The sequence below is a fragment of the Chiloscyllium plagiosum genome, unplaced genomic scaffold, assembly GCF_037043375.1.
Source record: "Chiloscyllium plagiosum isolate Xiang-an unplaced genomic scaffold, Cpla_swu_hap1 HiC_scaffold_29, whole genome shotgun sequence".
Classification (NCBI taxonomy): Eukaryota; Metazoa; Chordata; class Chondrichthyes; order Orectolobiformes; family Hemiscylliidae; genus Chiloscyllium; species Chiloscyllium plagiosum.
In genome coordinates, this window is record NW_028270167.1 from 96,073,874 (window position 1) to 96,084,891 (window position 11,018).

General features: G+C 41.5%; 1 pseudogene; it reads right to left on the reverse strand.

Annotated features, from left to right (window-relative positions):
* Positions 1–596: 596 nt before the first annotated feature.
* On the reverse strand, positions 597–1,979 carry LOC148142451 (putative G protein-coupled receptor 139; annotated as a pseudogene).
* Positions 1,980–11,018: the final 9,039 nt, after the last annotated feature.

Sequence of the window (11,018 nt, forward strand, 5' to 3'; positions counted from 1 at the left end):
GGGATATTGAGGGGAGAACCTGATTGAGGTTTACAAAATCATGAACTGTATAGACAGGATGGATAGAGACAAGTTTTTTTCCAAGGGTGAAGGATTCAAGAACGAGAGGTCACGCTTTCAAGGTGAGAGGTGGAAAGTTTAAGGGGGATACACGCGGCAAGGCATTCACACAGAGGGTGGTGGGCGATTGGAACGCATTGCCAGCAGAGGTGGTAGAGGCAGGCACGGTAGTTTCATTTAAGATGTGTCTGGACAGATGCATGAGTAGGTGGGGAGCAGAGGGATACAGATACTTAGGAATTGGGCGACAGGTTTAGACAGTTCATGTGGATCGGCTCAGGTTTGGAAGGCCGTAAATGGTCCTGGGCTGTAAATGTTCTTTGCTCTTTGTTTTGTGAAAAGCAGTATGTAAAATCGACATTAAATGTCCAATCAAACATCGAAGGAATACCTGCGTGAAGCATGTTATTTTGCACAAAAAAAGTTTTGAATCGAAGGCAGCTTCGATGATTTACACACAACAAAGCGGTTCAAGACTAACTCGAGAAGGTCTGCTCCATCCCGAGGGACGAAGGAAAATGACGTGATAATCAGTTTCAGCTACAAAGAGATTCGGCTAAAATATATTGTCTTGTCCACGGCATTTCCACATGATATGATTTCTTTTCTGCAAATAGAGATTTCCCCACGTTGATTAGCTCTTCTCTGAATTTGTTCTGGGTTGCTGCATAAATGCATGGGTTCAGGAAACAACTCAACAACTTCAACATATCCCCTGTTTCAGTCGCGATGTATTCAGGGTTGCTAAAGTCACCTCGGTAATAGTTAGGGTGTGACAATCTGGTTATGACCAAACTCACAGAATGTGTCAACCAAAGCAATATGAAACTGCCTGATACCGAGAACAATAAAATTATGGACTTCCTCCGGTTTTCCATCCCTGATTGGTTTCGCTTCTCAGTTCTGTGGCCCTGGAGTCCAACGCGAGTCCTATTCGCCACGACAACACGGTGGATGGTTAAAGAATTAAACAAGAAAATTAGGAGAAATGGAAGCCAAGCAACCCAGGTGCTGCAGAACCAGACAAACGCCATTCCGGGAGATGACGCAAAGAAAGTTACACTTGACCGGCAGCCCCATTAAATTTGATTAATGATTTGCTCTGGTTCATATGCAAACAAAACTGGGATGTTCTTTAATAAGATCAGAACTGAGATGATTATTAATATTGCGATTGCAGTTTTCTTGGTGCAGTGTTTTGTCTTAAACGTCTGACAGCAGATCACCACAAATCTGTCAAATGTGAAGGAAACGGTGAACCAAACAGTTAGGTCCAGACCGATGGTAATCATGTATACAATGAGCTTGCACACAGGTGTGTGGGACAAGAAGGAAAATGGAAAGTGATAACTCAAAATACGATACACTATAATACTATTGATAATAACCAATAGATCCGACGTTGCCATGGCCACCAGGTAAGCCGAGATGCATTTGGAAAGACCACAGTTTCCTCGGAAAAGAATTAAAATAGTCATCACGTTCGCTGTCAGAGAAACAGAAATGTTCGTTAATATTGCAATGCATGATTGAAACAGAGGAAAAGATACTTTTGTACACATTCTGAGTGATTTACAAAATGGAAAATTTACCCAAGCATTTAATATGCCGTTCCAGTCATCATTCTATGTGGTATTGTCGGACTGTCTAAACATCAACAGATATATTTTCAGAGGACTCTTATGTTGAATTATTATTGCTAAACTACTAATGCTTCGAGAAAAAGGGAATTGGAAAAATTGTCTCGACATGATTCTCGATATTGTCCTTGTAACACTAAGACATACAGTATGTGGCATTAACATTGTAAACCGAAACTCAATTAAACACAAACTGATTGAATGGCTTACCTGGAAGACTACCAGGTAGAGAAGTGGATAGTAAATCTCTTTCAACAGCAAAATCGGTGCTTTTGCCATTTCTGAGAATGAATGTTTTCAGCAGAGGCTGAAGGTCTGTGACTGGTGTGTGGCCAAGGTATGGGAAGGTAATGTGCATTTATACATGCATCAGACCTCTGGAGATGCAATTACCGCAAATCATCACTGGTACTACTCACATTCACCTGTGCAAAGAAAATAAACTTTACTTTTGCATAATATCCTAAATAAAATATGATCTGCACCTGGCATCGTTGACTTCATTTCCATTGCCTTCTCTTAGTTCACTGGATTCCAATGTCATGTCGTTTACCTCATTTCTGAATTTTGACCATTTTCCTTTGCGTGAAATAATCTTGCCTCGTAAATTGGCATCTAGGTCTTTTTTGTCATTGATCACATTGTAGACTGTCCTCTTCACTGGCCAATTGCCAATTGTTACATCAGTAATGCACATGGCGGCTCATCACAGTCTAACCATTGTCCAGTTTCTGAAATTGAATCCTCAGTCACGATTCATGGACAAGTGAATATTAAACAATTAATTACCATCCTGGAGATTCACTGCTCTCCACATCCTATTCAATAAAACCAGTAATTTTCTTTCTTCCCTTTAACAATTACATCCTCCCAGCCAATAACACATTCTCGTCAAGGTGGGAATTACATAATTCATGTGATAGCCTGGAAATGAACACCGAGCACTGAATAAATCTAAGTGTTTCTTTCAGAAAACACAATGAAGCTACTAATGTTTAAGAATATAGAGGAGGAATTGAATATCAACACATCAGGAGAGAAGTAGTGTCAGAGAAATTAATTGGGCCATATAATCTCCTGGTCCTGATAAACTGCACTTTGGAATCGAAAAGATGTAACTCGAATTGTAGTGGAAAAATTGGTTTCAATTTTTCACAAAGAAACTGAATTCGGAAAGAGTACGAGAGGATTCTAAAACTGCCAACGAGTCGTACGTTTTGAAAAAAAGGAACATGACCAATCTGTTTTAACCGTGAGACAAACTGCTGAACATCTCTTGTTGAACAAGAATGCAGCAGATTCAACTGTTCAGTTAAAAATAGCAGTCCACGTGGAAAATCACAGATTAATCAAGCAACAGTGACATGGTTCCAGAAAAGGAAAATAATTTATGAGAAATTGGTTCGAACTTTTCGAGAAAGTCTGACATTAATAGCAAGGAAGAGAAACAGTCAGAGTGTTCAAACTAACAGAAGGCGTTTCGCAATTAACCATGCATAAGGATAATACACAAATGTCCGTGGTATTGGGGATAGTATATCAGCATAGTTTGAAAATTTGATATTTGGCAGGAAATAACAAATGGTCTTCAGGAGTGATTTTTGGAAATGGTGATCTGTATCGGTAGATTTTATCAAGGCTTCAACAAAGGTCACTCCTGGTACTACAAATGTTTTGTAATCGACGTTAATGATTTGCAGGAAGCAAGGGAATGCACTTTTGACAAGTTTTCAGACAACACAACAACAGGTGACATGGCAAATTCTAAGAGAGGTACAACCAATCTACGGAGAGATTATGATGGGTTAAGTAAGAGGGCATAATTATGCCCACCGGAATAAAAAGTGAAAACTAGAGAGGTGATCATGTTGAAAGGAAGAACAAGAAAACGCAGCATTATTTAAATGAAAAAAGCTGCAGAACATAAATGCTTGAAACATAGGAACGCACAGGGAGGTGCAAGAGATATTTAGGAAAACTAATTGAATTTTGGCCCAAATTCCATAGGGGTTGGATTAGAAGAATATGTAATAGGTACTGCAAAGTGCTGCTGAGGCCACATCCGGAGTACTGTGAACAATTTCCATCTCCTTATTTCCGATTATGTATTATTTCTTTAGAGGCAGTTCACGTAATTTCAGATACACAATCCCCGGTGTGGAGGTTCTGGCAAATGTGCAAAAGCTTAATGGAAATCTGCTGTGGGAAGTTTAGAATTATGAGAGATGATGTTATTAAAAGTGTAGAATTCTGAAGGGACTTGACGAAGTAAATGTTGAGAACACGTTTTTTCTTTATCGGAGAGTCCAGAATCAAATGATATTGGATCAGAATAAAGGCGATTCAGTTTAACACTCAGATAAGATGGAATTTCCTCTCTCAAAGGACAATTTATCACCTCAAACCGTATTTGGTTGCTATGTCCATTGCAAAGTAGAGAATTATTTTGTGTTATTGCAGCGTGAACTGATCAGCTATTGCCTCCTTAACATCTCAGCAATCACCACGAGATTACTGGATGTAATTTTGCTCGCTGAGATGGAATGTTCATTCTCGGACATTTGGTCACCATATGAGATAACATCATCAGTGAGCCTCAGGCGAAGCACTGGTGTTATTGCTCACTTTATGTTCATGTTGTTCGGTTTCCTCGGGCTGGTGATGTCATTACCTGTGGTGATGCCATTTGTTGTTCTGATTCTTAGAAAATGTTCTCGTGTTGGCTTTGGGATGGTTGCTTCTGCAGTTCAGTGTTTGGTCCTCATTCTCCTGTGACATTTAGGAATTGCACATTGTTGTGGTTTGAGCCCTCTTTTTCCTCTTCCATAAACGAAGCTGCATTAGAACAGTATTTCCCGAGGCAACGCACACGGCAGCATATGGGAATTACAAAGAGCTGAAGAAAGCCGTATTCAAAATAGGAGGCACCCAATCTACCCTCTCCACTCCCTCCTCCCTGACATATCACCTTCATCCCCTCCCGCACACACCCATTGTACTCTACGCTACTTTCTCCCCACCCCCTCCCTCCTACAGCTTATCTCTCCACGCTTCATGCTATATTCGACAAATACGCAGAAAGCAAGTCACCAGATACATGAACATCAAATAACCACTAAAGACATGACCCACTATCACCACTTTCCTTACATACAGATGAGGAAAACGAATGTTTTAAAAGAAAAGGGAGTTTGCCTAATGTTTTCAGTGAAATCAATGGTAACAGGAGATGGAGGATAAGTGAAGTGAATGTTCAGAGGGTGTTAGTAAATTGCCAACAATTGAATAGCAAATGAACTGAGGCAGCGAGATTATTGCAAAATGTAAAACAAATGGCGCTGGAGACAAACCAAACATGGCTGCGTAACATGCGCATAAGGGCGTCTGACCAAAGGAACAAGTTATCCAAAACTGTGCAATCTAATTATGAATGAGAGATCATACCACGTTGTCAAGGAGATGGTTTCAAAACACAACGGGAAGCAAAGACCGTTTTCTGTTTACAAATACAGAACAGAATGGTGGGGTTGTATGTCACGATATAAGAGCCCAACATCATGGTTGAGGCCATCTTCATGGGTACAGACCTTGGTTATCAGTTTCTGCCTGGCAAGTCTGCGTTGTTGTGTATCTCAATGGCTCCCTTGGAGAGCGCTCACTTCAAGGTGCAGACTGAATGTCCTTGATCACTGAAGTTTTTCCCAAGTTGGAGTGAACATTTATTTCTGGCGGTTGGTTGTGTGGAGCCCATTTCTCCATTGTTGCAGTGTCTGCATGGTCTTACCAGTGTACAATGCCACATATCATCCATGCGTGCAGAGCATGAGGTCGGCAATCTTGGCCCAATCAAATCAGTACCTTCCTTTTACATGGTGAGTGCTGATCCCACATATGATAATAGCATCCATGTCGATGATTTGGCAGCGTTGTGCCATGTTGTGGTCGCTGTTGTCCTGAAGGCTGGGCAGTTTGCTGTGAACGGTGGTCTGTTTAAAGTTTGGAGGTTGTTTGAATTCAATATGACATCAGGTTGACCTTGGTGAGGTATTCGCCACCACCGATGTCATGTTAAAGGCTGCAAATAGCGTGGTATAGTTTCTCCTTTCTGGGGACCTACTGGATGATACAGCGTACTCTGTCCACTGTGTCTGGAACCTACTTTCTGAGGAGATCATTGTGGTGTTTCATCGTGGCACATCGTAACTGGGTTTTGATGATTTGAACATCGTATCCCGTTCTTTGGTGCCATCAAGTGTCTGTCGCCCTCCATCTCGTCCCCACCAATCCTCTGTATATGCAGGAATAAAAGAATGACTAGGGTAGGAATAGGTCCAGTCAAGGATAGTAGGGGGAAGTTGCGTGTGGAGGCGGAAGAGATTGGGGAGACACTGAATGAATACTTTTCTTCAGTATTCACTCAGGAACAGGGCATTGTTGTCGATAAGAATACTGAGGCACAAATAAGTAGAATGGATGGCTTTGAGGTATGTAGAGAAGAGGTGTTGGAAATCCTGGAAAAGGTGAAAATAGATAAGTCCCCTGGGCCTGATGGCATTTATCCTAGGATTCTCTGGGAAGCAAGGGAGGAGATTTCAGAGCCATTGGCCTTGATTTTTATGTCCTCTTTGTCTACAGGAGTAGTCCCAGAAGACTGGAGGATAGCAAATGTGGTTCCCTTGTTCAAAAAGGGGAGTAGGGATAGCCCTAGTAACTATAGGCCGGTGAGTCTCACTTCTGTTGTGGGCAAAGTCTTAGAGAGAATTGTAAGGGATAGGATTTATGCACATCTGGATAGGAATAATGTGATCAAGGATAGTCAGCATGGTTTTGTGAAGGGCAAGTCGTGCCTCACAAACCTTATTGAATTCTTTGAAAAGGTGACGAAGGAGGTTGATGAGGGGAAAGCGGTAGATGTGGTATATATGGATTTTAGTAAGGCGTTTGATAAGGTTCCCCATGGTAGGCTACTGCAGAAAATACGGAGATATGGCATTGAGGGTGAGTTGGAGGTTTGGATTAGAAATTGGCTGGATGGAAGAAGACAGAGGGTAGTAGTTGATGGCAAAGTTTCTTCATGGAGTGCCGTCACTAGCGGTGTTCCACAAGGATCTGTTTTGGGACCATTGCTGTTTGTCATTTTTATAAATGACCTGGAAGAGGGGTTAGAAGGTTGGGTGAGCAAGTTTGCGGATGATACGAAAGTCGGAGGAGTTGTTGACAGTGAGGAAGCATGTGGCAGGTTACAGCAGGATATAGAGAAGCTGCAGAGCTGGGCAGAAAGGTGGCAGATGGAATTCAATGTAGCTAAGTGCGAGGTGATTCACTTTGGGAAGATTAACAAAAAGATGGGGTACTGGGCTAATGGTCGGATACTTGGTAGTGTGGATGAGCAGAGGGATCTTGGTGTCCATGTACACAGATCTCTGAAAGTTGCCACCCAGGTAAATAGTGCTGTGAGGAAGGCATATGGCGTACTGGCTTTTATTGGTAGAGGAATTGAGTTCCGGAGTCCTGAGGTCATGATGCAGTTGTATAAGACTCTGGTACGGCCGCATCTGGAATATTGTGTGCAGTTTTGGTCGCCATACTATAGGAAGGATGTGGAGGCATTGGAACGGGTGCAGAGGAGGTTTACCAGGATGTTGCCTGGTATGGAAGGAAAATCGTATGAGGAAAGACTGAGGCACTTGGGGCTGTTTTCACTAGAGAAAAGAAGGTTTAGGGGTGACTTGATTGAGGTGTACAAGATGATTAGGGGGTTAGATAGGGTCGATAGTATGAACCTTTTCCCGCGTATTGAGTCGGGTATTACAAGGGGGCATAGCTTTAAATTAAGGGGGGGTAGATATAGGACTGATGTTAGGGGTAGGTTCTTCACTCAGCGAGTTGTTAGTTCATGGAATGCCCTGCCAGTAACAGTGGTGGACTCTCCCTCTTTATGGGCATTTAAGAGGGCATTGGATAGGTATATGGAGGATAGTGGGTTAGTGTAGTTTAGGTGGGCTTGGATCGGCGCAACATCGAGGGCCCAAGGGCCTGTACTGCGCTGTATTCTTCTATGTTCTATGTTCTATGTTCTAACTTGTACTCGGGGATGGTGTCCATGCCTTGTTTAAGGTGGAAGCAAAAGGTTTGTAGCATATTGGATGCGGAAAATCTGTGACAGAATGTACTACCTGGTCTGAGATCCATTTCGAAAAAAGTGGCGAATCTAAAACCATTGACTTGTGAAGGTGAGGTTTACTCGCATCTACCAGGAGGAGCCGGTAGAGAAATTACAGTATTATAAGACATGGAATCATGATAATTTTTGTTGTTGAGATATTGAACTAAGAAGGACTATTGCCAGACTAACGTTCCAGTGCGTGGAATTTAAGGTGAGACGAGAGGTGCTCCTTTATGTAGAGTAAGGTAGGAGTGCCCAGTTTAAGGTGAAGCAGTGGTGGAAGGAGGACTGGAGAAACTCTCAGCTCCAGTAATACAACGTGTCCTTGCCAATTATTTTGCCTACAGTGGTCGAAACCCCAGTGCAGAATCAGGCAACTGAAGAATTACAGAAAGTTTATACTTGGATTTCTCCTGTCTGTGTGATCACAAGGTCACAAACCCACCAGTTGAAACAGAAGCAGAAATCACAGAATAAAGATGAGGAAGTTGAAGTAGAATTCTCAGAGGCCATGTTTGACCCAGTGACTCAGTCAGAGAAAGAATAAGTGGAGGACAAGGCGGATGTTTGTCATGCAAAACAATTAACTCAGTTACAACAGGAAGTTGGAAAACAGAAGCAACTATATCACTTAGTGAACAGAGACAAAAATCTGAGTATATTCCTGAATGTTACGATCTTAAAAATGATATCTTGATCAGGAAACAGAGACCATGATATATCAGGCGGATGAGAAATAGGCAGAGCGTCATCAAGCCGTGTAATCATGGGGTTACATAAAGGCGATGTTGCATGTAGTATATGAATTACCAATGCAAGGGCATTCAGTTGTTAAGAAAAAATCTAGTGAAAATACAAAACCATTTCTCTTGGCCTGGAACAAATTTTACGTCCGCATTATTCCGGCAACTTACAGAATAGTTACGAATACAACAATTCAATCTATTGCAGACCATCTGGAATCGCAAAGGAGCGGTAGAGAGCTGGCATCAGGCTTTTAAGACATGTTGAAGGTTTATGGTCAAGACTATCCAGATGATCAGGATACAGAAATTCCGTGCGCACCTTATTTTCCATTCGAGATGCAACAAACGAATCCAGAAAATTCAAACCATTTCAATTCCCTTTCAAGCATGATGTGAGAAGATCACTGAAAATAATTAAGGAGAAAATGCTGACTCAGAATTCAGGGACCACATACTTGGATGTTTGTCAAATTTTAGAAAATCTGTAAATAGACACTTACCCTGGCTGCAATTTGGAGATACTCAATTGTATTCTTTTAATGCAAGAGTGGGAGTTGCATTTCTTAGAACAGCACACCATTTCAGTCTTGTGTTTTTCTCGAGAATAGTAGTTATAGGGGAATGGTTTGGTATGATAATAGTTTAGTTAATTTGTTCACTGTTCGAGTCAGATAAATAAGTTATGATTTGTGCATTGTAAAATGAGTGTCAGGGATTTTTATCACTTAACAACAGGAAGTTTCTGAAAAACAACATGGCACCTCTTTTCCTAGTCCTTTTAACAGATTATGGGGCATGGCACTCCCCTTTGGGTGATGCAGTTTTTGTTCTAAGAGGGGTGGTCATTCTCCTCTGTATAACACAAAGATAGCAGGTGTGCTTCTTGGAACACATCTTCTGCAAGGACAAAGTCAGGAGACCGAATGAAAACTCTCCAATTCTCTGGAGTAGTGAAGGGCCAAAGAAAATCAAGAAGTTGGCCATTCTCGAGGACAAAGCAGCAAACGCATTTGGTGTTACATGCACAAGTAACCACTCCCTTCCCCACCAAACCACAGTCACAGCAGTACTTACTATCTCCAAGAAATACTGCAGAGATTCACCAAAAATCCTCAGCCAACATCTTCAACTTCCCCTCCAAGCTACTCTCGATCCTGTTTTCGAAATTGATCACCATTCCTTCACGTTCGCTGTGTGAAAATCCTGGAATTCCCTCCTTATCAACATTGTGATTACTCCACTTTTGATGAGATGCAAATGTTTAAAATCGCAGCAAACCATTCCCTTCTCAAGAGCAACTAGACCTGTTCAATCAATGCTGGCCAGACAGAAATGCCGATATCCCACAAATGAATAAAAATATATATTAAGGAGAAGGGGCCTTATTTTTTTTATGAGGAAGAAAACTGCAAACTGGAGGACGCTGAACAAATAATCATTTGAACGAAAGAATCGAAATGATCATCAAGGATATGTCTCTATAGAACTGAAGTATGGATTTTTGTAGAATTCTTCAATAGCTGAACTCGGGAGAACAACACTGCACATGGGTATATTAATTCACACCAAAACACAGATAGTGTTGGTTAAAATCATAGCCTGAATCCACCATTAATTGGGTTATATCTGAGGTAGGCTCTGAGGCTTAACTTGTTCACTTCAGGATTCTCTGCTTAGTTTAAATATGCAATAAAAAGTGGAAGTAATTGTCTCAGCATTTGTTCTCCTGTGAGGCTTCTTAACAAGTAGCCAGATCAAATGTAGATTGGGGTAATTTACTCGAATGGACTTTTTGCCGAAGTAAACTGTTCAGGGACCATGACAAAAACTCACACAGGAATTGAAAGCATTTTGCTGTTTCTGGGATGCAACAAATGTTCGCGGTTTTCTGTGAGACAGGGAATAATATTACTTGATTACCTGTTGGAAAATGAATGCTGGTTAAATAAGATCATCGGTAAAAAAGAATGTCCTGGGGAAAAGGGCAGCAAAGGCTGCGCTTCAAAGAGATCGTCAATGCTGAAGGTAAAATATAACAGGGAGCTACTCCTGATATGAAAACAAGCTGCAAACGTGGTGGCTCCATCGCAGTGATCAATAAAATGAATGAATGTGTCGAAAAGACCGTCCACAGTTTCACACTATAGCCTTGGTGGACAGAAACTTGTGTAAGAATACAATTTCAGGATGCCTCAGTCTCAGACATTCGCAGAACAATACCATTTAACATTCAACCATTAGGCACATCCAAAGGCAGGCAGTATTACTTGAAATTGGAGCTAAATCCCTCTACTAATTTGGTAAGAGGGAAATTCCATTCTCAGGCTGAACATGCGGACTTGGGGTGTAATAACTTGGTTGCTCCGGGCTATAAAATGTTTCAGTATTTGATTGTCTGTGAGATTT